This window comes from Danio rerio, chromosome 3 (assembly GCF_052040795.2).
Source record: "Danio rerio strain M-AB ecotype USA chromosome 3, GRCz13ab, whole genome shotgun sequence".
Lineage (NCBI taxonomy): Eukaryota > Metazoa > Chordata > Actinopteri > Cypriniformes > Danionidae > Danio > Danio rerio.
In genome coordinates, this window is record NC_141023.1 from 31,017,251 (window position 1) to 31,044,508 (window position 27,258).

The 27,258-nt window shown below is 35.3% G+C and overlaps 2 long non-coding RNA genes across 10 annotated transcripts in view; both read right to left on the minus strand.

Moving 5' to 3' along the window:
- LOC147845657 (uncharacterized) overlaps positions 1-27,258 on the minus strand; it is a 154,784-nt gene that overhangs the window by 60,617 nt on the left and 66,909 nt on the right. For 4 of the 9 annotated variants that reach the window (XR_015480946.1, XR_015480949.1, XR_015480947.1 and 1 more), the window contains 2 exons: positions 20,416-20,583; positions 8,639-8,739 (listed from right to left, as the gene is read on the minus strand). This is a non-coding gene — a long non-coding RNA (uncharacterized LOC147845657). Of the gene's footprint in view, positions 1-251; positions 3,277-4,434; positions 5,472-5,666; positions 8,740-20,415; positions 20,584-27,258 lie in introns of those variants that run through there. The other 5 variants (XR_015480950.1, XR_015480944.1, XR_015480948.1 and 2 more) reach the window with 5 other exon arrangements.
- On the minus strand, positions 16,342-17,474 carry LOC147845658 (uncharacterized). Its single transcript, XR_015480930.1, has 3 exons — positions 17,340-17,474; positions 16,981-17,023; positions 16,342-16,883 (listed from the first exon to the last, which is right to left on the minus strand). It is a non-coding gene; the product is annotated as an uncharacterized LOC147845658 (long non-coding RNA).

Below are 27,258 nucleotides of genomic sequence, written 5' to 3' on the forward strand. Positions count from 1 at the left end.
TGACAGCACTTCCCACTGTACTTCCCACTGTGCCACCTAGATTTAATTTTAGTACTTAAATTTGCAATAGTAAGTAGTTGCGAAACAAAATTTCTCATTTTAATCGGTCAAGGTTTTAATTCTTTTGCAGTATATGTATTCAAGGTTATTTCATATTCATAAACAAAAGTTTCTTTATTTTAATGGTATCAAGCTCTAAAAGATGCTGGATGCAGCCTGATCTCTCAAGGAAACTAAGCTATTTTACGTTTTGTCAGTTTATTGGCTAATTCATGTGAATTTCTACGAGTTTAGTCGTATAAAAATTTATGATTTTAAAAAGAAGGCGTGACACCCAACCTTAACCCCAAGAAATCATTATGGGAAAAGCTAATTGTATAAATCATATAACAGTAAAATTATATGAATGAACTTGTATGAGTTCATATGAATCTCGTTTTGCGTTTCACAGAACGTAAACACATTTTGAACTGCATAAGTGAACAATAATAGACTTTTCATATTTTGCACAAAAACCAAACAACAAACTTCTCCACATAAACTCCGCCCACATTATCGCTATTCTGACAAGTTAATGAAATAATACGGTGCACAAGAGCTGCGATACTGACAGAGCACTGCATCTTTCTGACTGCATTCATTGATTGTCGAACCTCACGCCTCTCTCTTTCTCTCGGTCTTTGGCGCGCTCAAACATAGTCGCAGTCAAGCATTCCCCGATGTTTGTCTCTCCTCAATTTCCATTTTCTACTCCCTGACATCTCTGTCTCTTCAACCCTCACTTTGTCTTAATTCTTCCCCTTTGTTTCTTCCTCCCATCCTCTCCCCCCGCACCTTCTAGTGTTTGCCTGGGGATGCTTATCATTGACGTGCACAACATCTTTTCCTGCACCCCATCGATCCTGTTATTGAAACAAGGCTCATTTGCAGTCTCCTTCCTGTTTTGGCCTCCTACCCCCAAACAGCCCCCCGCTCTCCATTTACGTCTCTATTATCCGTTTGCTCTGTCAAGTGAGAGCCACCTCAACAGCTTGACAATTACCCATAATCCCACACTTCAGCTTCTCTGCCATTTCAAGCAAATGAAAGATACTACCACACAATTAGTTCAGTTTGACCAGCAGTTTGGACAAACTGGTCAATGTCAGAGATATCATTTTGAAAAGCATATACTTATGGAGGTGAGAGTCTATTACAGAGAAAAGCCTCTCATGGGATCTCATTTACTTTAACTAGATCAATACAGGGTAAAACTGAATGGATCTGGTGATGGGGATAACTATCCAAAAGCAGTAAAGCTAACTGACCTCTGATGAGATGTTCAATGAATCTAATGCTTGAGTGACTAATGCTACTTTGCTCTATATATTCTGTCAGTCTATTGTACAGATATCATGATTTCACAAAACAAAAAGTAAAAATCCAGTAATTCAATCAGATTTGACAGATAAGTTTACAGTAATGTCAGGATTAGGTTTAAAAAAAATCATTCATTTATTATTATTTACCTTTCATTCCCCTTTGATATTAGGGGTAAGTCTAGGTTAGGAGTAGGAGGCCTGTTGCACTAAAGCCTCAAGCCTCATTCACACTACGGGTGACTAGCAGCAGCCAAATCGACAAGTGACCACATATTTTAACGGAAAATGAGCGACTTACGACGACCTCAGTCTAGAAACAGCGACCGTTAGCAACATGGTAGGTGTGTCGAGTGACGCGACAAAGTTGAGAATTCTTAAACTTTATGCAAATATAGAGCGACTTTCTTAAGCGACAGCCAATGTGAACCTTATCTGCCAACATTTGTCCCTAAAAAATTTAGGAGACCAGGGCGGTGGGTAGGGGTGGGGGTTAGGTTCGGGGGTTAGATGTCTAAATAACACTGATGAGAATTGGGTACTGTGCACTGTGGTGTTGGTAATCTGCTTCAATCAGATCTAATACCAAAGCTGGCAACCCGGGGGTTTCAAAGACTGTACCGCAAAGCTCGGAAGGGGATATTACGGGAGTTTACCAGGAGAAATAACGAAACGGGAGGGTGGCGGGAGATGGGTCAGAAATATCTGGCGAAAAACAGGAGTGCTAGGAGGCACGGTGGGAACACCAGTAGAGCTCACATGATCCTCTCTCTGCTCACTCAGAAGCCGGTTGTATTCTTTGTGCTAGACCTACACAGACCTGTGTTTGCAGCAGATCGCCACCCAAAGCAACAGGCAGCTACAAAGTCACTGCTAACGTAAATGATGGATATGGCAGTTTGGGTTTTTACCCATGCAGGTAACTTCGAATTTAGTTTGAACCATATTTTCAGGCTCAATAAGGTTGGTTTTATTAAAGTTCCATCTCCATGGGAACTTATGCTACATGGCTAACATGCTCTGGAGCAGGTTTTTTTTCTGGTTTAGAGATCGTGAACCCAAACCTAACCTGGATTTGTTTGTTTTGCAAAAAAGCTACTCACAATACACTAGTGACTTTTTTTGCTCCAATTTATAGCCTTTTACAATAAAAGCATTTCGGACTCAAAATTGTCTTTTGTAGGTAATAATTTATTTATATTACATTGGTTATAATTATTTATACTTTTTACATTTTAATATTACCTCTTCGAATATTTTTGAATTGTCAATTAATGTTAATGATGGCTTTAAATAAAATTAATAAAAATAATAGTTAAATTTTCACTTATAAATTTGCTTTAATGTATAAAGCTTTAAATCTTACCTTCTGTTTGGGAACCTAAATTATTTAATTCAGTTGATTGATGTGCATTTATTTAATAATATTTGCTGTAAGTTGATTATTGCTGCATCAGCAGTGTTTGTTTCTGCTTTGTAAATGTTTTTAAATACTTTAAATACTTTTAATAATTTTTATCTTAAACTTTAACAGAGAAGTAAACTTTCTCACAATAAGTCATAAGAACAAATCCTTTGATTGGCTGTTTGCTCCATGTGTCATACTTCCAGCTGCATGTGGTTCAGATGAATCACAAACGCTTTTTTTGCACCACATATTTAAATAGTCTATGAACAGCAGCTACGCTAATTTTTTTCCTTGTTCCCTATTTCCACTTGGGGGATACACTTCCCGAGGCCTCTGGAGATTATACAGCGCCAGGCACGTGCACACATAGGGCTCAACCTGTACAATGCACATGCCCTTTTTAGTCTTGGATAGAAGGTGTCCTTCCAAGTGCCCTTTTGTGATCAGAAGTGCCTCAGCGACAAACACCCCCCAAGGTGAAGTTTTTACACAGAAATTATGTTTAAGGATCTGCAAAAGACATTGATCAAGAAAAACGTTTAATTTGGTGAAATGATGTTGACCGCATTGCATACACAATAGCAAAGTTGAGCCAATCATACACATTTACTGATAAGCTCCTATATCAAACGTAATGTTGGAAAATCTGTGGTGCTATTACAGAAACCTCCAACCCTTATTCTTTTGTTGGACCTACCTTTTAAAAATGTGAATCTTTCTAAGTGAAACTGCCGCAAGATACCATTGTCATGAATCCTAAGAGATTAAGCACAGACAGAACTACACAAAAAAATGCATGTACGCAAAGACAAAATGGTTGAACCATAAACAGAACAACAGACAGATAGACGAACAGACAAATAAAAACATATAAAATAATACATAAAGTTGAAGTATGAATAATTAGTCCTCCTGAATTATTAGCACCCATTTATTTACCCCCCCCCCCCATTTTCCCCAATTAACGAGAGAAGATTTTTTCAAAACATTTCTAAGCATAAAAGTTTTAATAACTCATTTATAATAACTGATTTATTTCATGTTTGTCATGATGACAGTATACATAATATTTTACTAGACATTTTTCAAGACACTTCTATATAGCTTAAAGTGACATTTAAAGGCTTAAATAGGTTAATTAGGTTAACTAGGCAGGTTAGAGTAATTAGGCAATTTATTGTATAACAATAGTTTGTTTTGTAGACAAGCTTAAAGGGGCTAATAATTTTTACCTTAAAATTATATTTAAAAAAATTAAAACTTGCTTTTATACTAGCCAAAATAAAACAAATAAGACTTTCTCCAGAAGAAACAAAATATTATCAGACATACCGTGAACATTTCCTTGCTCTGTTAAACATCATTTGGGAAATATTTAAAAAAGAAAAAAAAAATCAATGGGGGGGCTAATATTTCTGACTTCGACTGTATATTTACAGAACATAATGATAGACAGAATGACATTGATAAACAGATAGACAAAATGAACAAGAGAACAAAATACACAGACAGTGAGATGGATGGCCAGACAGAACAGTAGAAAGTAAGTTAATAGTTAGATTGATAGCTTAATAAATACACAGACAGACTGAAAAACAGAACAATAGCTATATAATGAATGGATTACAGACAGGTTAACAGACAAATATAGAATTAGATTTAAAAATGCTTTGTTGTGTTTTTTTTTTTTTTTCTCGATTCCATTACATTCTGAATTGTTTGTTGCTCAGGAAGCTTCACTGCTGGTGAGGAGCTCAAAACCCTCATACGCCTCTAACTGGCAGAGTGGAGCGGGGGAAAAAATACAAAAATAAGAGAAGTTACAAAAAGTAACTTTTCTTCAGTGTTGAAGGCTCAAGTGTCACAACATCAAGAATTCCCTATCGGGAGGTGAGATTGCTCAAATCCACAAGCCAGCACATTTAGGGTAACATCTCAAGTCCAGGGCCAAGAAGAGCAGACAGCTTTCACACACACACACATACACACACACACACATGCACACAGCTTCCTCTTGGGATGAAAGAGTTTTTGTTTCTCGGATTCCTCAGTTGAGGTGCCATACACCAAGGCTCTGGGGAAACAAAAGAGCGAGTCTTCTATCCCACTCTCCCTCTCTCTCTTCTACTCCACATGCCTTCACTCTTTCCATTAATCCCAAAGATGCCGATTCAGAGAAAGAGTAAAAGCGATGGGGAAAGAGCAGGAGAAAATGTCTTGCCTTGTGTCTCCATCGAGATCAATTGAACAAACTAATCCATGAGACCTCTCCTTTCACTGGACACATGCAATCAATGCTACAGTGTGTGTGCATGGGCGAGTGTTTGTGTGTGTATGGTAATGCAGGTGGCAGGTGTAAGGCAGATGAAGGAAGGAAACTAGTTGAAGGGATTAAAAAAGAGGGGAAGTGCAGAAGTGACAGTTCGAGATAAGAAATTCTTCAGATCTGATTTTCCCTAAATGTCACTAGCTTGAGGAGTGTCTTTCCGCGCTAGCCAGAGGCAAATGAAGAGAGCTCTACCCCTATTTCTCTCTCCCGCCGTCTCCATCCTGCTCTGTCATTTGGAGGCGCCTTGCTGGGCAACAAAGGGTCTTTTTATCCTTCATCCAGTAGTCATAACACTCCATCCACAGGCGAATAAAAATGTTAGGTATGACCTTGAGCTCTGGGAATTGTGGGTAAGCAGCTAAGTCAAAAGGTCATGCTGTAAAAAATGAATGAGAAAGTGGCTGGATATCGGTTGTAGTTCTTCAAAAGATTCGCTATGGATATACCCTCAAGAAAAATGACCTACAGATTGCATTCAATTATCCCTGATTATGCTTTGATTTCAGAAAGTTTCATGGGGACTCCTGGAAAGCTTAATCTTAGTTTATCAGGATCTTTTTTTTTTTTTTTTGAGCATCATCAGCTCTCGACGTGCATGTAATATTCAGCTGTAAGCTCTAAGTGTCTCTTCTCATAAATGTGTGAAGCATCTCTATTTCTAAAGTATTTCTGCTTTTAGCATGTGAAGGGTCCTCCCTTTTCTCAGATATTTATAACCATTTCTGTATTTCTTCTCAGTTTAGAAAAGCCTGGTGGACACTGTTATAACCTGAATTTAGCCATACAGCTACATGATCTGTAAGGGATAAAGTATATCAAGGCAGTTGTTACCCGACACTTTTGTCAATTGGTGAAGTTTGTTCCTCGCCACTGGCTTGCTTGGTTTAGGACTTGTGGAGCTGGGCATTGATGGATTTGCTCTTCAGTGTTTGGACTTTCAGCACTGAAAATTAAACCACCCTGAACTGCAATAAACTGAACCTCAACTCTAAAAACTAGACTGACACATTTCAATTCACTAGAACTTCTATGTTAAGCTGCTTTGACACAATCTACATTGTAAAAGCTCTGTAGAAATAAACATGAATTGAATTGAATTATTACATGGATTCTTGGTACAAAACATAAAAAAATTAAGCACAAAACATCGTTCTGAGCTGTAATAGTTCAAATCAAATCTTTAATTAAATGCAAAGCTGACAGAAACTACATGGCTGAATGAAGCATACAGTAAGTCTACCTATTAATCAGTCACAAGTTGGTGCCAACAATCAAAAATAGCGTCAAGACAGACAAGCACATACATATGGATGTGAAATATGGGTGGATACTTGGCACAAAACATAAAAAATTGGGCACAAAATATTGTTCTGATGTGTAGTAGTTCAAATCAAATCTTTAATTGAATGCAACGCTGACAGAAACAAAATAGCTGAACGGAGCATACACTAACCTACCTATTATTCAGTCACAAGTTGGTGCCGAACTATCAAAAACAGCGGCAAGACTTGGCACTGAACCTAAAAATTAGGCCAAAAGTATTGTTTTAAGCTGTATTAGTTAAAATCAAACCTTTAATTAAATGCAAAGCTGACAGAAACGAAATGGCTAATTGGAGCATGAAAGTGAAACTTGAAATGAACTGCAGTAAAGTTGAAAAATTAAGGATAAAACACCCAAAATTGCATGAGCCTCTGCAGGAAAAGTGAATAGCCTGGTGGCGCAACATTCAAAAAGCACATCACGTAACACCTTAATTATATTATTGTCTAATTAAGGCAAATAACCGATGTCCATGTAAACAGTCAGAATGTCTTCAAAGTAAGTGAGAGATCCAGAAGGGCGTCCTGCTGATTTGATTCAGAAGGGCACTTTTTTGTCAGACGACTCACCGGTTTAACTTTCATTCATTCATTCACCTTCATTCATTTTAAAAAGCACCAGGTCCATTTTAATTGTATATATTTTGCTGGAACACATTAACTCTACAGGTGCCTGATAGTTATCTGTGGAGCTAGTGTTAATGAAATTCCCTATAGTGAACGCATAAAAGTCATCATCATAATTTACTCGAGTGCATGCCTCAATGTCTCGCGACCCCCTTAATAAATGCTGCCACCCCGGGGGAGCGCGCCCCAAAGTTTGAAAACTATATATATCTTCATTATCGATTCCTGTCAATTTCTGTGTCAGAATGAAAGCTAAAGTTTAAAGCCTTCAGATGCAAATAATCAATTTCTGTACCTAAATACCATTAGACTCTCCAAAATAAATAAACACAGTGATATAAATTTTTGTTTGTTTGTTTTATTGCATTAATTTATGCTTATAATTTGTTTATTATGCCAATGCACTCCCCTACAAACTCACCCCATTCATTCTCAAATAATGAATCCTTTCCAAATAGAGCTAGAGCTCAAGGCATCTGGTGAAACGGTATTCATATTGCGATATATAGAGCAGAAAAACAAAACATTGCCATGTAATTTTTTTTCTCAGTTTTGTGCAGCCCTAGCAAATTGCTCATTATTTTTGTCCTTTAATGAGGCACTTTACTTCCTCATTGCTCTATGTTTGCCCTCTGCTCATTTAGCTTCGAATACAACAATTTGTCTACATCATTAAATCATCTGATTTGTAGCGTTGCATCTAGTGACATCACATCCTGTTTTTTGTTCATTTATACGGTATGTCTTTGGTTCGTTGCATTCATATTCTAGTCAAATTGCACCTTTATTTAGACCCAGATTGAACTGATACTCTTGATACTGATATTTTCATTTGGGTTTGCATTTCATATGCTTATAATAACACACCCTAAACTAAAGTGAACTGCCTGCTAATAATGTTTTTGGGTAGATGATAATTTAATGCTTTAAAACAAATAAAACAACTTTAAATCAACAGTTTCTTCTCCTCAGTTTCACTATATTGTGCACGTTCACAAGCAACGTGCAGTGGCATAGACTCACCCAGATGCCCATAAGAATGTGCACCCTATACTGACACTGAGGGGAAGAAACTAGTTTTATGTGCACACAAAAGGATTCCCATAGCTTGATATTATTTCAATTCAACCACTGAAGGCAATTAATTAATTTTCAGGACTTTGAAACAACATGGACCATTGCTGTCTATGGAGGATGAGTAAGTACTCAGATTTCAACCAAAGCATCTTAATTTAGGTTCCGAGGATGAACGAAAGGCTCTGGGATTTGGAACACCATGAGGGTGAGTAATTCATTGTTGGATTAACCAATTACATGCAGCAAAATAAAACTATTAGCTAAGTAAACTATTACCATAATAATAGCTTAAGTAAAAACTGCCCCAGTTTACCTCAATCTCCCCGCTTAACCATCTCAAGCCGTATGTGTTTTATCTCTTGTTTCCGTGCAGTCAGTTGACTCCTCACACATCCGCTGTGTTTAGAGTACACCTTCGATTCGCTGTCACCAATTTACCACGCTAACTCTGCCTTAGACACAGTTTATCTCATCAACGGAGGACTGGCACGTCATTAGTCATTTCTGCACTACTTACCTCTTCTGCTATCCGTACATCCATCTTCCTCTCGCTCCATCATGTTGTGCTGCGTTCATTTCCTACTTGATCTGCTCTCAGGTTCAAGTGTTTGCACATTCCTGAGGACGACAGCGAAGAGAGGCTCATTACTTTCACAACATAAACAATAGCAGCTGCTGCAACACCTGTAACCTAAAAAAAAATCATGATTAGACAACAAGTGTATGCTCTGCCATATTCATAGAGGGATCAGTTTGTATCGTACTATAAAGATCAGTTGGTGAGGGTCAGTATGTGAAGAAGCATCCTGAAGAAACAAAGTGAACATGGGAACCGTGAAAGAAACATAAACAGACAGAAAACTCTACAGAGAGTGAAAGAATAAGAGTCGTGTTGGATACAGAGCAGTAAGTTGATATAATAGGGGCCTGTCTCTCGTGGTTTTAAATGGAGGATTTGGCCTTCACGCCTCTCAGTGCCATTCTTAAGGAAAGCGGATTTCCGCTGCCGTGACGCCCATTATCCTGGTTTCCTGGCAGTAATCCGCCATACTGGTGCTGTAATAGGACAGAGCCTTGCTGAAAGTCAGGGGGCTGTTGTTGCTAGTCACTGCTGCAGGAATCACGCTTCGAGATCTGCCACAGAGAAACACAAGCTGATCTGATACAGCTGATGAAACAGTCATGCACAGCAGGCCTGGAGAGAACATCACAAAGACTGATGTCTGCAAGACGAACACCAAACAGTCCATAACTGTCATCTGTTGGTTGTCCGTTTATTTACAAGTGTTGTGATGTTTTAACCTAAACTAAACCTTAAACTAACTTAAACTAAAACTAAACTAAAATCAAACTAAAACTAATTTAAACTAAACTAAAAACTAAACTAAACTTAACTAAGCTAAGCTAAACTCGAAACCAAACGGAAACTACAATTACAACTAAACTAAACCCGAAACCAAACCAAAACTTAAACCCAAAACCAAGCCAACCCAAAATCTAAACCAAACCAAACCAAACCAAACTAAACTAAACTAAACTAAACTAAACTAAACTAAACTAAACTAAACTAAACTAAACTAAACTAAACTAAACTAAAAACTAAACTAAACTAAACTAAACTAAACTAAAAACTAAAACAAAATTGCACCAATGTATTAATGCTCGATCGTTAAGGTTTTATGACAGTAACGTGCACAAGCAGTTATTGTTTAAACTGAACACAGATTAGTTAGATCAAATTATCTTTTACTGTTATGGAAACAATTTAAGCGGGATGTTCAGTTCGGCTCATTGAAGTCAGGTTTTCGACTTTAATCCCCGCTTTTCTAAATGACTTTTATGAAACAGCTCACTGGAGACAAATCATGTATTTATTTTTGTGGTAAAGGGGGTGCGACTTTGAAATATAATTTCCTGGATGACAATTATATCAATATTAGTATATGAAGTAATTTTTTTATTATGGTTATTTATGCTAACTATGCTATAGCAAATTATCCATCTTTCCAATCAGAGAATGGAATAATTAATAAATGTAGATATTTTGCGACCTAAAAGAAACAATTCACTCAAAAATGAAATCTAATCACTATTTACTCATCCTCAAGTGATTCCAAAGCTTTATGAGTTTCCTTTTTCTGTTGAACAAAAATGTATTTTGAAGAATGTTCTTCAATACTTCCATATTAGGAAAACCAAATACTGTGGAAATCAGTGCAACATTTTTCAAAATTTCTTTTTTGTGTTCAACAAAGAAATTCAAACGGGCTTGTGACAAGCAAAGGATGATTAAATGATGACAGAATTTTCAGTCTCTAAGTTTTCCAATAACGCTTCTGTAAATTAAAGCCCAATTGGAATAAGCGCAATCAAAGACTTTTCCTAATAAAGAAATATATGCCTATGGTATATTTAACAAGACAAACCATTAAAAAATGGGATTAAAGTTCATAAATCTACTATTATTACACATTGTTATAACTACAACCTGTAACTTAAACAATGTGAGCAGAAAACTGCATGTGTTTGATACACTGAAAAGAACTGAATCAAACCTACTGTATTTCTCAATGAATGAGTGCACTGATTCCACTCTATGCCTTGGATTCATTAAAAACAATTTATTAATTAGCACAAGACCACTGTAGGTGCTGTCTGTTAAGCGCAGTAAATTTAGAAACTTCTGTATGACTTCTGTTTAACTTATACTCCCCATAATCATAGTTTTTCTATAATTTCACTTTATAACTTATTATTATTAATGCACTCCTGGTTAGACCTAAACTGCATTCCGTTGCCTTGTACTCGAATGTATAATGACAGTAAAGTTGAATCTAAATCTAAACCCTAACAGATTAGAGCTGGAACCATGTTGGTGTATTTCAATGATATTCAGTTCAAATCGCTTTCTTTAGCAACTACAAAATCCTGTTCAGTGTTTTCCCTTGGTTTCTATGCCACATTGGATTGTAAACAATTTCACACCATCTCCCCTGTTGATGTTGAAACATCTGTAATTCCAGCGGTTGCACTTCAGGCTCAGGTAATCAGCCAATTTCAGAGACTTATGACTTCAATGAACCTGCTCTCAAGACACTCTTCCCTGCATGCCCATTGTTCCGTCCACCAGATTGTTAGTTTCATAAAGGTGTTTGAAACTCTTGGCCGCTATATGTCTGTAATGACCTTTAGTATTTGTGCAACTGAGCATACATTGGCATTTCTGCTTCTAATTTTACACACATGCCAGTGTGTTAACACCACCTCAGACTTAATTGAAGGAACCTTAAAAATTCCCTTGACTTCACCAGTTTTAATTTAAAAAGTCAGTTATTGAGTGCAGTTCAAACTTATATGTACACAAATCATATAAGGAAATATTGAGAATTCATAGGCTTTACATCAGTCTTTACATTGCTGATAATATTGAAACTGGTTATACTGTATTTACATACTTATGGTCTCATTTTTTGTCTTAAGGCACAGTTTAAAGTTATATACAGTACAACATGAATGCTACTGGGGTGGAGAAAAGCATGCTAGTACACAAAAAAAGATGAGATCAGATGTTGCAGGCCTTCAAAAATTATGTTTTTTGCTATCGATGAATTTAATCAATTAATTTTGATTGATTTAGGTTACGTCAGGCTCCTGATCTGAGCTCCTTTTTAGTTACTCTTGTAAATTCAGTGAATTGTTACCTGGAGACTTGTTCTGACCAGGTAATTTGAATCAATTAATTGACAACCTTGCTTTGACTTTGAAACAGTAAAATAACTCTTATGGACAGACAGAATCTGCGGACATTTTTTTGATATTTCTGCGAATGTTTTTTTTAAAAATCTGTGGATTTATGTGGAATAATTTTGGGAATATCATAAATAAAAACTTAATAAATAAAATTATAACCTTTTTAACTTTTATTTAATGTTTACAATGCAAATCCTATTAGATACACTTAATTGATAAATAAAGCAAGTCTCATATAATATATCTTCTAAAAGACAGAAAATATTACTTTACAAACTATATTGACAATAAATATTATGAACATTTTCATATTTGTTAATATTACAGAGTAAATAAATAGACACAATGATGGGCTAAAAATCTGCAGAAATCTAAAGTTCTATAATCTAAGTTATATAGTTCATCAAAAATGTACATTTCCTCATTCTTTACTCCTACTTAAGAATCACTTCTTTTTTTTTTCTTTTTAGGACTGGTGGCAAAATGGTATTTGGTCAGTACTGCATATTTTGAATAAAAATGGTTGTTAAGCTGCAATTGATTGGTACTTTCTTTAAATTTAATTGTGTTAAAAAAAGATTATTTGAAATTAATTAGATGTATTCCCTTACCATTAATTAATATCTTAAAAGAGATCCTAGTTTATTCCACTGTCACACCAAAAAAAAAAAAAAAAAAAAAGGATATTAAATTAGCTAAGTTGAGTTTTGTGGACAAGAAATGTATAAATGTGTTTATTAGAAAGTGTCTTATACAGGAATGCTATTAAAAGAAAATTACATTTTCCAACCTTTTAATAAGAATTTAGTTAAGAAAAGTAAATGCAACTATTTGACATTTATTCTTCCTCCAAAATATACAAAAAGTACATTTTAAAATGATGTATGATATTTTCCCTGCAAAGGAGTTTCTGAGAAAAAGATTTAATGTGAATCGCAATGTTTGCCAATTCTGCAATAGTGATATTGAAACAATTGAACATCTATTTCTTTTAATTTGGTTAATCCTTTCTGGTGTGATGTGGGCAACTGAATAAAACAATATATTTCAATGATTCCTTCCATTTGTTGGGACATTGGAAAATTTGGAGTACATTTGAACAACAAAGATGATAACTAAATTGCAAATTGTTTATTAATTGTTTATTAATTGCAACTCTTACATGGTCGCTCACTGAAGCTAAGCAGGGATGCGCCCGGTCAGTACCTGGATGGTAGACCACATGGAAAAGCTAGGTTGCAGCCGGAAGTGGTGTTAGTGAGACCAGCAGAGGGCACCCAAGCTGCAGTTTGTGTGGGTCCTAATGCCCCAGTATAATGATGGGGACTCTATATTGCTGTGACCACCATCTTTCGGATGAGTAGTTAAACCAAGGTCCTGACTCTGTGGTCGTTATAAATCCAAGGATGTCCTTCGAAATAGAGTAGGGTTTTAACACCGGCATCCTGGCCAAATTTGCCCACTGGCCTCTGTACATCTTGGCCTCCTAACCATCCCCATATCATAATTGGCTTCATCACTGTCACCTCTCCGCCAATCAGCTGGTGTATGGTGTGCGGTCTGGCGCAATACGGCTGCCGTCACGTCATCCATGTGAATGCTGCTCACTGGTGGTCGATGACGAGAGTCCCACCAATGTGTAAATCGCTTTGAGTGTTAAGAAAAGCGCTATACTAATGTAAGGAATTATTATTATTATTATTTACTTATTTTATTCAAATTCTTTATTCATAACTGTGAAATTTAAAAGACAGCTACTCAATTGATTGTCTTAAAAAGGAGTTTGCCACCTATGGAGATGCTTTAAAAATAATGAAGGGTAAGAAGGCTAAACAACTGTATGATTTGTTCAAAGAATATGGTCTTATTATTACACAAAGTTTCTGCTTGATTTACACACGGTATGTTGTTCATTTAATGTTAAGTTACTTAATACTTTTTTTTGTTAGTTTGTTTAATTGTTTTATTGCTTTATATTTCATTCATTGTCTCAGTCAGTTTGCGAAAGATTATGTTGGAATTGAGTTTGGCCTAAATTGTTTTAGAAAGGCAAATAAAAGAATAATAAACAAATAAACTAAAAATTCCTACTTAAGTGATTTCATACTTGAATGACTTATTTTCTTGTTGCACAGAAAACAAGATACTCTAAAGAATGTTGGGGGGGAGCAGTTCTTGACATGAGCTCTATGTGCAATTATCAACCTCATGGAGCAAGAAATAACAAGATAATAGGTATGAACATCTTTTGTGTTGCCAGATCTTGGCGGAAAATAGCATAAAAGAACAGAGTAAAGTATAAACAAAGAAAAGTCCAAATATAGAAAATAATACCAATATATCGCTATCCGCATCTGACCACTTTAAAGACTGTAATAAACTTGATAGATGTATGAGCGAAGCCCAAAGACGAAGCCCAAAGTCGCTGATAATAAGCAGATACGGCAGCACTGCAGGCTCATGCACACACCATTGCACATCTGTCAAGTTTGGTGCTGTAACATTAAATTGGTCAAAAATAGAGAATACCAAACACAAGAGATGCCTGACAGTCGGTTACCTCTGTGCCAACCATCCAGTTCCTTTGTCTTCTGTAGACCAACACCGTGGGAATTCACTAGGAATTTATTCACCAATGTCAATGTCATTCCTAAAGCATTTGACGTATACGTTATTTTCAACATCTGCTAATAAATGATTGATTTTAAGATTAAATATGAAGCAGTTGTGATTAAACACACATTGCAGGATAAGCAATGCAGTTCATTCATTCATTCATTCATTTTCTTTTGGGCTTAGTCCCTTTATTAATCTTGTGTCGCACATGTTTTACTCAGCGGATGCCTTTCCAGTCGCAACCAATCAATGGGAAACATACACACACTCATTTACACACACACAAACACACTACGGAATTTAAGCATGTTTAGTCATGAAATTTTCACAGTATGTTTGATAATTATTATTTAGAAAGTCTTAAGGCCTGTGCAAACCGGGATGCTTTTTGCATGTGTTGGCGCCCCGAAAAAGTTTCCTAGGGGTGGCCAGGAGAGGCGACACATTAAATCTTTTTGTAGCACACAAAAAAATTAATGAATTCAGTGTAACGTTACATTTTTGTTTCTGGTAAATGAAATCATGTGGATTTAATTAATTTAATCATAACTCTTAAAATATTGCAATTTATTTCTTGAAATAATTCAGCAAGCGCATATGCAAACCAAATAAAAAAATCTATATTTAGTTTAAATACACTTTTCATATATATGAAGAACTTTTCAGTTATTTTCACATACTTTTATTGTACATCATACAGTATATGCAATGTCTAAAATTAATAAAGATTGAGTTAATTAATAAAACAAACAAATGAACAAACTGAACAAAACGTTTTGCTTTATACACACACTCACTATACAGACCCTAATAATATCATTTATCCATTTACCTTTTTGAGCCACAATTTTATTAATGAAGCTTCTACTATTAATGTACTTTAAGATAAATATTAAATTGCCATTGATGTCTATTGTAGGTGAGTGCGTGCTGTTTGCTTTCACCAGCGTTGTTTCAGTTGCACATACAGAATGCGTGCAAAAGATGCCAACTATGAACAGCCCCTAACGTCTTTATTCTGACATTGCCACTCTAAGTTAATACACTTGCATAAAGTAAATTGTATCCCAATGCTTTTACTATTTTTTTTTTTTTTTTGTACCGCCTCCGCGTTTCTCTGGGCGATCACCCACATTGCCTATGCCTAAATCTGCCACTGGGGGAGGGGGAGGGGACGTGAATCAGCTACGTCACTGGCACCAACAACAATTTAGTGGCTGCATTTAATTTATTTATTTATTTATTGAAATATTGGCATTTTACATAAGTACATTTAAATTAATAATATAAACAGCAAAATTAGGGTGGCCACAGGGGTGGCAAGAGTTTATTTAGGATTGGCCGTGGCCACTCCTGTTCACCCCATGGGGCGCCAGTGTGCACATCAACGCACAAAACAGCAGGCGTAAAAGCGTCGTTTTTAAAGAAAAGCCTTATGCTCGTTTTTTTGTTTTAAAAAACCTGTAACAAAACCTTCTCCATTTTTTAGCACTTTTGTTCTTGTGCACGGAGCTGCTGAAGTTACAGTAAACAGCACTTGGAGGCGCTCAAGTGCAAAACTTTCAATGCGAGCGCACATTGAAGAAAATGTCCACACAGCAAAATATGGGAACCCAAAACAACTCTATGGGTGTTAATTTCAACACTTTGAAAGTGTCTCATGGGGTCCACTCAAAACAAATTTAAATCAACACTTTCAAAAGGGTTGGCACATTGACACCGAAGTAAGGGTTAATTTTAACTCTGGGCAGAGTTAAAAAATGTAACTATATTTAACACCGCCTGGTGTAATATATTTATTTTATTCAACTCTCTTGAGTGTAAATATGGTAAAAAGGTCAAATAGACTGTAAATTATAAAATAAAAAACATTTTATTTGAAAACATTCACCACTTCAACAATTCATTCAGTTTTTAAAATGCAACAATGTCAAATATGCTTTAAATATTTTATTAGTACAGACAGTATCAACAAGATATGTATGACCAGTGCTCAAAAAGGCTGTTTCAGTCCTTTGGTCCAAACTTGATGTTTCATCAGAGCAATTTGAAAGTTCACTATAGCGTCACTCATAGTTTTCTTCTGAACTCATAGTTTTCTTCTGAAATTACATTTTAAACAACTTGGCGTGCAAATCTTTCACTTCTGGTGTTTCCTTGGTCCTCCATATTAAACACAGCAGTTTAAATTAAGGTATTAATGCTGTAAACTTATGTGAAAACAAACTGGAGCTGGAAATCTCATCAAGCATGTCCTGTGAATGAAGTGCTTCCCGGCCACAGGATGACCTTTTTATCCATGACGATGTAGTAGCTGCTGATCGCTCGTCTGGTGGTTCCTGATGCACGGATATAGGGTGATACTCTTCTAAGAACTCTTCAAGACTCCAGCATGACTAAGAAAAATGTTTGAAAACAAATTGCAATCAAATTCTATGATATATTTAAAAGAACATTTAAAGTAAATAAAACATTTAAGAAATCTAAACTCACCTTTTGAAAATCTTCATGATGATCCACAACTTGACTCTCCCAGCTGGTTGAGGTGACAGGATATGGCAAAGTAGAAAAAACACATACATCACTGTTGGATCTCCAAAAACAATTAGGTTAACCACTATGACTAGAACTGGAAAAACAGGCAGCTGTCTGTCCAGAATCCTGAATTTAACACAACACTTGGAGCAAAATTTAGAGGAGCTTAAAATCTTTTATATCATTTAGTGATGCTGACTTCCCCAAAATATTGGCCACAGTGTAAAAAATATTCATAAACTTACAGTTTTCTGTAAGCGTGTGCGCGTGTGTGTGTGTGTTTGTGTGTGTGTGTGTGTGCATGCGTGTTTCTTTACCAGTTAGGCCCTTTCAAGTCCAGTATTGACGCCACCTTTCCTGGAGTCTAGCAGATGTTTCAGGTCCAAATATAATCTAAAATATTAGGATAAGCAGAAGAGGAAAAGTGCAAAGCACAAAGCAAAGAGCAAAACATTATTTAAGTAACAGTTCACCCACAATACAAAACTTATCACCTTCATCTCATTTGTTATTCTCTAATGCTCTAATACCCTCTCAGCTTATTGTGAAACAAATACAGAACTTTATCAAACATAACTTCATTATTATCACCACATATGACCAAGAAGGTGTGCTTGGTCATTTCACCAACTCTGGAAATACACCATCTGTCTCTAATCAGCCAATCGTCACAGGGCTGTAACTGTAGCTGTTAAAAAAACAACAAAACATTAGTATCTAACACATATGCATAACCTTCAGATAAAAAAAGAGAGATGAACATCACAAAGTATGCCTCACACTTTTTCAGATATCTTTTGATTCAGATGTTGATTATTGATAATAAATCTACAAATCAAACCTGTATCATCATTAGGCTGCTCAAATATGAATCAGTTGATTAATTTTTACAGACAGGTGGCTGTTTACAACGCACTAAATTGTCTTTAAGTTTAAGTTTAGCCTATAGTTTTAAGCACAATATCATGCGGGAGAAAAAGCTTGACTAAGATGTTCCTGACTACAGAAATAGCCTAACTTACTAACGTCAAACATCCCCAGTTGGGAAAAGTCGTTTTCGGGGGATACAGAGTTGATTTGCGGGAGGTAGCGGGAGAGATGAGTACCTGAAGAGCGGTGGGGTGAGTTGCGCGCGACGTACCTTAAGAGCGGTGGGGGTGAGTTGCGCGCGACGTACCTGAAGAGCTGGGAGGGATGCGGTGGAGAGGGGTGTGCAAAGTGTTTAATGACCGGGCGGGAGACGCGCGATTTCCGGGAGATTATCATTCATTTGCGGGCATCTACTTGGGCATCTGGGAATCTCTGTGCATTTGCGGGATAACGTTAACGTTAGTCCCGCAACTTCCGGTAGACTTCTGTAACGTTAAATGTCTGAGTGCAAACGCGGTCATTTAAAGACATTAATGTTAACATTCCGACTTTAATGGTTGTCAACACTTAATATAATTCAAGCGTACGTTATCACGCGAGTTTATGGACTAACGTTAACGGTATATAGACGGCCACGAATGAACGAGTTTAAAAGGGCCGCGGTGTTTAAAATAACCAAATTAACATACAAGAATAACAAACAATCATATGTTTTAGTCAGGAAGCCTTTTACAAGTAAGCATATGTTCATTTACTCACCAGATATGTTTTAGAAACTCTCCAGAGCTTATGGAAACAGTCCTGTGTTGCTGTTAGCATCCGGGCAGAGTAGGCTAACGTTAGGCGGCTCGGAGTCCGGGGATTCCCTCGCTAGTTTGCTTCGAATTAAAGGAGAAGTGTCGATTTTATTTTACAGATGGGTAACAACGCACAAAATGGCATTAAGCGTGACAGAAATGTGTTGAAAATGTACATTTGATGTTTTTATGCACTATGTATGCGTGGGCATATATAAAAAACATTCTTGGAAAAAAGTCAATAGTACTGCAGTTAAGCTAACGTTAGACAAGTTACACAAACGACCATGAATGAACCACAGAAGTTTAAAATTGTCACTCCATTCTAAAGTTATTAACTTAACAACATGTTTACAACTGTATTTCCTTAAAGAAAGTCAGTAAAATACCAACATTTAGGTAGTTTGACTCACCAGTTGCTGTTCTAAACCTCAGATGGAAAATGGCGTCTGGAAAATTCTTCAGTGACTGGGGCTGCATGAATTCCCGGATGTTGGAAATAACACCACCAAGTGTTGAAAAGATAACTCCTTGATTTCGCACTGAATAAAATCAATTCTAACTCTTATTATATTCATTTATCAAAATATAACTCTTTAACGTCAACACTTTACTCTGAAATGCTTCAACACCGAGAATTTAACTCTGATGAATTTGCTGTGCAGAGACAACATAAACGTGGAGCTGCTTAATGCTCTGTGAACAATAATCATTTCTTCATCGCTAGAGCTGCTACTTGAACCGTCCAACAAGCGTGTCAACGTCTACTTCTTCTTCTGTGTTACAAGCAAGTGTCAGAAGCTTAAAGTTGTATAGCGCCATCTAACATCAAGGAGTGATTTTGATATTCTGCTTGATGCCAGTGAAAAATGCGTGGGTTTGAATCCGGAAAAACGTCTTGAAAAATGCTGACGATAAACGCAAACGAAAAGCGTCAAAGTGTGTACAATCCTTTACTTGTTTTGTTTCGGCTAGAATAAAAGCAGGTTTTCATTTTAAAAAAAACATTTTAAGGTCAAAATTATTAGCCCTTTTAAGCTATTTTTTTCGATAGCCTACAGAACAAACCATCGTTATACAATAACTTGTGTAATTACCCTAACCTGCCTAGTTAACCTAATTAACCTAGTTAAGCCTTTAAATGTCACTTTAAGCTGTATAGAAGTGTCTTGAAAAATATCTAGTCAAATATTTACTGTCGTCATGGCAAAAATAAAATAAATCAGTCATTAGAGATGAGTTATTAAAACTATTATGTTTAGAAATGTGTTTAAAAAAATTAATCTCCTTTAAACAGAAATTGTGGAAAAACAAGTGGGGTTTAATAATTCAGAGGACTAATAATTCCGACTTCAACTGTATATATATATATATATATATATATATATATATATATATATATATATATATATATATATATATATATGTATTATTTTTAACTATCCCTAATTATATAAGTAAAGACAATAACTAAATGAGGCTAAATGAATGTCAGGGTTTTCATTATTAATAATAAACAAAAATGCAATGAATTTGTTTTAAACATTCTTTAAGGGCACTCACACATCCTGAGACCTCTATAAAAAATTCTGTACACAACCTTTAACTTTCAGAACTTCAAATTAAAAAGCATAAATTACCTCAGCATCTCACAGGGATGAAAAAAATTATTATAGTTGCAGAAAAAAAACATACTGTACAGTTCATTTCACATACACATCCGTACCTCTTTCATTTTGTGTCTCTCTCTCTCTTTCTCTCCTCGCTGCAGTCCAGGGAGGGCCGTCCCAGCCAGGCAGACTGTGAATATTCATGATCAGGACTGAGCTGTAGTGGAGGTGTTGAGTTATTCATCATTCTTCAGGAGAAGAGACACAGGAGTCGTCCCTCAGTGCTGGAATATTAACGAGACACATTAATAAAATATCCAGCCGCTCTTTCTCCAGCCTCTCCTTTACCTACGGATCACAGGAGCACACTTTTCATCAAAGCCCCCATTTAAGACCACCACAAAAAAAAAAAACACAAGCATAAAACACAGAGCTATTCAAATATAGTAAAAAGTTGTTTTGCATTGTTTAAAAAAAAAAGCTGAATCACTATGACACACATACTTCTTAAATCATTTATGCATCACAAAAAAAGCCACAATCATCAACACAGAAATCCCAACAGCTCCACTTAAAACATCAGAGATGACAAAGCATTTGACAACAATGACACAATGCAGACTTCCAAGAAAGAACTAGCGGTAGGTTTAGAGATTTTTCTTTTAAATAGAAAAACATAGGCTAAAAGTAAGAAAAAGATGAGGTACAAAAAAAGACAGAGATAAGAAAGAATAGCTGGCACTCAGGAAAGAGCTATGTTTAATTCACAGAGTGGCATTTCGGCAGTGTTATCAAGCTAACATACAGAAGGCCAGGCCAGACACTGAGCTGAAATGTGCATCAGTGGTCGTGTAATATTAAAACAGCCAACTGTGCTTTCTTTCACACTCTCTCTCTCTCTATCACTCGTTCCCTCCTCTCACTTTCTTTCTAAATGCATATTTCTGTTCTCAAGATATCCACAAAAAGCCTCCAATTTGCCCCTTTTTTAAGTCTCAGTTGTACAGCTCACATACTTTTTCAACGCATGACAGCAATTCTCATCTCATCCTCATAGTTGCCACTGCTGCGAAAGAACACTTATTTCACTTACTAAACTTAATAAGGCACATAAATAACATGAAATAAAAATGATAATGACTATGTGAAATAATTTTATATTTTTTGTAATTTTCTATTATAGTGCATTTGCTTTGCCATAAGTGACTGCACTATATTTGTGCATTGTTATTAATCAGACGATTTTTTATTAATCACAAAAAATGTTTTTGCTAAAAAAAAATGCCAGATTTTGTGGTGGTAATTCCCAAAAATTTGCGTACAATTTTGAAATAAAAAAATACATATACAAATACAAAAAATTAAATTCATTTTCCATACTATTTACCATATTATGTAGCCTACTATGTTAGGTGTGCAATCTGACACAATGACAATGACACTGACAATGACACAATGAATCATATAAATAAAGCTTTGGTGCAATAACAGCGCATGAATAAAGTGTTACAATCAATGATAGTGGTTCCCTGTTACAACGCCATTATCGTTACTGACAATAAAATGAGCCTTACAAAAATGGAGGTCACCGAATCAGTTTTCATGCGACCTCTTTTTCTCTGGGGTTGGTGTGTGTGTTCCAACCAATTGGTGTAACTGAGATTGTGATGATTGGCTTAGATGCAGTCCATTTCCATCATTTGCCAGATGTAAAGTAGTACGGGTGTTCAACTGCTCACACACAAGCACACACACAATTGCACACACCAACGACCAGGAGTCAGAACAATGGCAAATCCAACAAGTTCAAAAGGTAGCTTTTGCAAACTGGTAATTTAAGCACTACATTTCCCTCATTGTTAATATTTATAACGATGTGTTGAATTTGATGGTTGATGATTTGATGTATCTCTCATTGTCTCATAACCACAGTAAAATATTGTAGATTAATGTACAATGTTTTATATTTACAGTTGAAGTCAGACATATTAGCCTCATTTATTTATTTCCCTAATTTCTGTTTAACGGAGAGAAGATTTTTTCAACACATTTCTAATCATAATACTTTTAATAACTCATCTTCAATAACTGATTTATTTTATCTTTGCCATGATGACAATTAATAATATTTGACTAGATATTTTTCAAGACACTTCTATACAGCTTAAAGGGACATTTAAAGGCTTAACTAGGTTAATTAGGGGAACTAGGCAGATTACCGTAATTAGGCAGTTCATTGTGTAACGATGGTTTGTTCTGTAGACTATTGAAAACAAATAAGACTTTCTCCAGAATAAAAAATGTCCTTGCTCTGTAAAACATAATTGGAAAAAACATTTTGGAAAATATTTTAAAAAAGAAAAAATCAAAGGGGGACTAATAATTCTGACTCTGACATACTGACTGTATTTATGGTCATTTGACGAAACGATTCATTTTTAAGTAAAGAAATAGTTAGTTTCCCTGGTAGTTAGTTAATTTTTATATATGTAACTCAGTTTCTATTTGTGAGAAGTAACTAGTAACTATTAGGGCTGCACAATTAATTGAAACAAAGATTGCAATCTCAATTCAATCCTACACATGATCTCAATTCAGCCTTTCTATGATTCAGCCAATTATATTTTCAAGGTCAGGAGAGAAGCATAAAAGCAGTTGCATAAGTCTTCACATTGTTTTATATATGTTGCTCAGCAACATGAACCCCTCCAAATGGTGTTAAAAGTGTCACACTTTATTTATAAGGTAAAATTCACCCCAAAATGTAATTTCTGTCTTAATGTAATGATGCATTCGCGGCTGTGAAATCATATGTGAGCTGATGCAATGTTTCATACTGAGGACACGCACATGCCCGTCAATGAAGTCTACTTTAATGAACATAACCTGCATTGACTGTGAATAACAGGTAATAGTTGCAAACTGAACTTAAAGTGAAAACAGCCGTGACATAAGAGCGCTGGGCAGTAAAAAGTGAAACCAAAATCGTGCACATCCTTTAAATGCTCTTATTGTATTTTAAAGTTTTGATTACAACAAGCATTTGATGTTTTTTCATCAACAGAACTGAGAGAAAATCGTTTTTTTTTTTCAGTTTAATTTTTTCAGTTACATTTTTTTAACAAAAATTAAAGATCATACATTTCAATATATGTGAAACTATGTGCATTTTTAAAACGTTTTATTAAATAATAAAAAAGGTTAATATTAATAACAATAATAGAACGCCTTGACTTCCCACCTGTGTGCATTTGTGTATGTGTTGCTTTGCCTATCCTTACTCAGCTAATAAAAAAAAACTAGCATGCTGACAGATTAACACATATTTGATGTTACCTGAATTTTTGATGATACTTTATTTCACACTTAAGGTTAGATATTTGCAATGCAAATACATATCTTGCTGTCAGGATTCTGAATCTTTGCTTGCCTTCGCTTTGCATTACATATGAAAATCTTATGAATTAGCAGAAGCTGTTTATGAGTCCCTTTTCAAAAAATTTGGAGCATCATAGAACATGAATTATTTCATGACCTCAATTTCTATTGTCTATGACCAAGAGTGTTTTATTTTTCTTTTAACTAGCCGTTTTTCCCTTTTCGTCCTTTCTCCTTATGCAGCTTTAAATGCACCCTTTTAACCAATTTAACACTGAATACAAAAAAATATAATAATTCACGACTGTTTGTGAGACATTATCCCTGGTATTCCCTTTGCATGATAATAATAATGTGGGAGGCAGGTTTTTTTCCGCAGTTCAGAGGTGTGTGTGTGTGTGTGTGTGTGTGTGTGTGTGTGTGTGTGTGTGTGTGTGTGTGTGTGTGTGTGTGTGTGTGTGTGTGTGTGTGTGTGTGTGTAAAGCCCAGATTAACCAGCAATTAAATTTCCTTCACAAACACAAATGCAGAGATATCATTGCCTTTATAGGTCTTGCAATAACGATAATAATAAGTGTAAACATAGGCTCCATCTCCTGGAGTGGGAGGTCAAAGAAAGTAAACAAGACAGGTGAGGTAAACAAAGCACTAATAATAACAGCAACAAACAAACAGCAGGCTGAGGCTGGATTCATCCTGGAGAACAAGACCCTCCGTCCAGACCTTTCTCTCTTTCATCTAACTGTGAAGCAGCGTGTGAATACTTAAACAGATGATGGAGTGAAAGAGAGGAAGGATGGATGAGGGGGTGGAGACATGAGACGACCGGGGTCAACTACCTGTCAAAGCCTGACTGCTAGTGGGCTCAATCTGTTTGCTGAACTAGAGCAAGGCAGAACAACCGTGTGTGTGTGTGTGTGTGTGTGCATGTGTGTTATATAGATATGAGGTCAGCAGCATTATAATCCCTTACAATATCAGTAGACGTATCCTGTTGTGCTGTCTGAAATTATTTACATAAATAATAGTTAAATACATCCACAATAGTGTAGAAAATGCTGGGTTCCACACAATTCAATGTTTCCACAACACAAATTGATTAAGTTAGCTTAATAGTTTTTACAAATTCAATTGGATTGAACATAAAACAGTCAAGCTGTCCCAAAAAAAAACCTTAAGAATTTTGTTGTTTTAACTTATTTTAGTTTGAACTTGGCCTGTCATGATATCTATTTTTTGTTGTATGATATATTACCCCAAAATACTGTAAAAACTGTACATTGCCTACAATATTATTACCGTATTATTATTATTATTATTATTATTATTATTATTATTATTATTATTATTATTATTATTATTATTATTATTATCAATCTTATGCCACTCATTATATTATGTCAGCTAAAATGTTGCTAGAATAGTTTTTTTTTTTATGTATGGGTGATATATATTGCATCACCAAAAATGATTGAGGTCATGTTCATGTTCATGTGCTGTGCGATAAGTCGATAAAATGATTAGTGTGACAAGCCTTGTTTAAACATGCAAAAAAAAATTTTTTTTGATTTGTCATTCTACTAAAGATATAACCGAGGCGTTGATAAAGGCTACAATTCAAAAGAAAATTTTGTATTTGAATATATTTTAATGCATTTAATACAATTTTGATAAAAGCAGACATTAGTAACCCTTTCCCAAGAAAGTTTTGAATATTCCTGTGTGATTGTTTATGTGATTTGACAAAGAACGTGAACTTGTCACTCTGACATTTCCTTGGCGATGTGTCAAGATTTTTATGTGAGATGTCGTGGCAGTGTTTGTTATTTATTTTTATTGTATTGTGAAATAACTGATTTTGAAATATATATAAAAACACAGTTCCCTTAATAATGATCATATTATTTGATCTATGACAGATCAGACCTGCAGTATTTACAGTTAATTCATCAACTTATCTGGCTGTTTGCCTTGAAGAATAAAATAACATTCAAGAACACATCTGATGTAAATAAACCACATCATCTGATTATGTTTAAAAATAAATGTTTTCTACACAGTAAAAAGTGATTAGTTGAAAAGGTGAGTAAACTTGTTGCCTTCAAATTCATAAGTAAATGAACTATGTGCATAATTATGAAAGTTAAGTGAAGTTGATAATTCTAAGTTACAGCAGAATTACTTACATTTTTTTTTTTTTTTTTTTTGTAAAATCAACTTATCATTTCTAAGGCAATGGGTTTACTCACTTTTTAAGTAATCATTTTTTACATTGTACAGTGTTCTGCTCACCTTGCAGCATTCCTCCCTGTGAGTGTCCTGGTGGAGAATAAAACTCTGTATGGCAAATACTGCTGTTTATGTTTCAAAGTGTATTTCTGAACAATTTTGAGGTGGGAATGTTATTTTATTGATATATGTGAATTACTTATAAGAATATCACTTATTTGAAAATATGATTCAATGACTTTAGAGATGTGTTCGTTCATCATTCACATGCACTGTCACCGTGAGCAGCCTTACCATGAACACTGTTCTTCTGAAACTGATGCATGTCTCTATAGGGGTTAATGATGGAATATAAATCATTCTGGCTTTGACAGATACCTAGTACCTGTTCTCAATCATTTATTATTTGTTCAAGAGCAAACAGATTTGACTGAGGGGATTGTTTAGTTTTATTTTTAAATATATCAAATAAATTCTAAATCAAAAATGCAACCAATGTTCTTTTAACTATTGTAATTGATTATGTATTATTAAGGTTTTTTATTCAGTTTTGTTAAAATACTATTAACACAACCCAGTAAATCACCTGTTCTGAGACTGTCTTACCAGCCTGTTTTAGACAAAAAATTATACCATATTCATAGTAACTTTAATTACATTTATAAGGTCTTTTTATGATTGTCACATAAAAAATGTGCACAAACTAGTGCTGCACAATTCTGGCTAAAAGGAGAATCAGAATTTTGTATCGCTTAAAATCAAGGTCACAATTTACTCACGATTCTGTAAATGTAAAATAGAGGTTAATATGAGTAGGCTATTATTAGAGTTAATTCTCACACTGGTCTACTGTATGCTAAAATGCTAAATTTTGCCAGAACAATAGAAGCAAATCATACTTTCCGTATGGCTCCTAAACGATTGCTTTGTGCAACAAGTTTATTTATAACATTATTACCTGTCATTTACAGACTATGCAGATTCTATTCACCACAGTAGTCATCATTATGGGCTGCGCGAGCGTCCTCTTTTTAGTAAACAAACTGTGAGACAGCTCATGTATGATTTTGCAGCCACAAAAAACATCATTGCATGAAAGCATAAAACACATTTTTGGGTGAATTATACCTTATAAATACAGTAGGCTGACTATTTTAGAGGTGTCCACATTGCTGAGCAACACATAAAAAACAATGTAAAGACTTGTGTGACTGCCTTTATGCTTCTCTCCTGAACTTGAAAATATAATTGGCTGAATCGAAAAAAGATGCTGGATTTGGGGTCAAATCTAGACTGCAATCTTGTTTCGATTGTTCGTGCAGCCCTACCTCAAACACAGACACATTTAATGG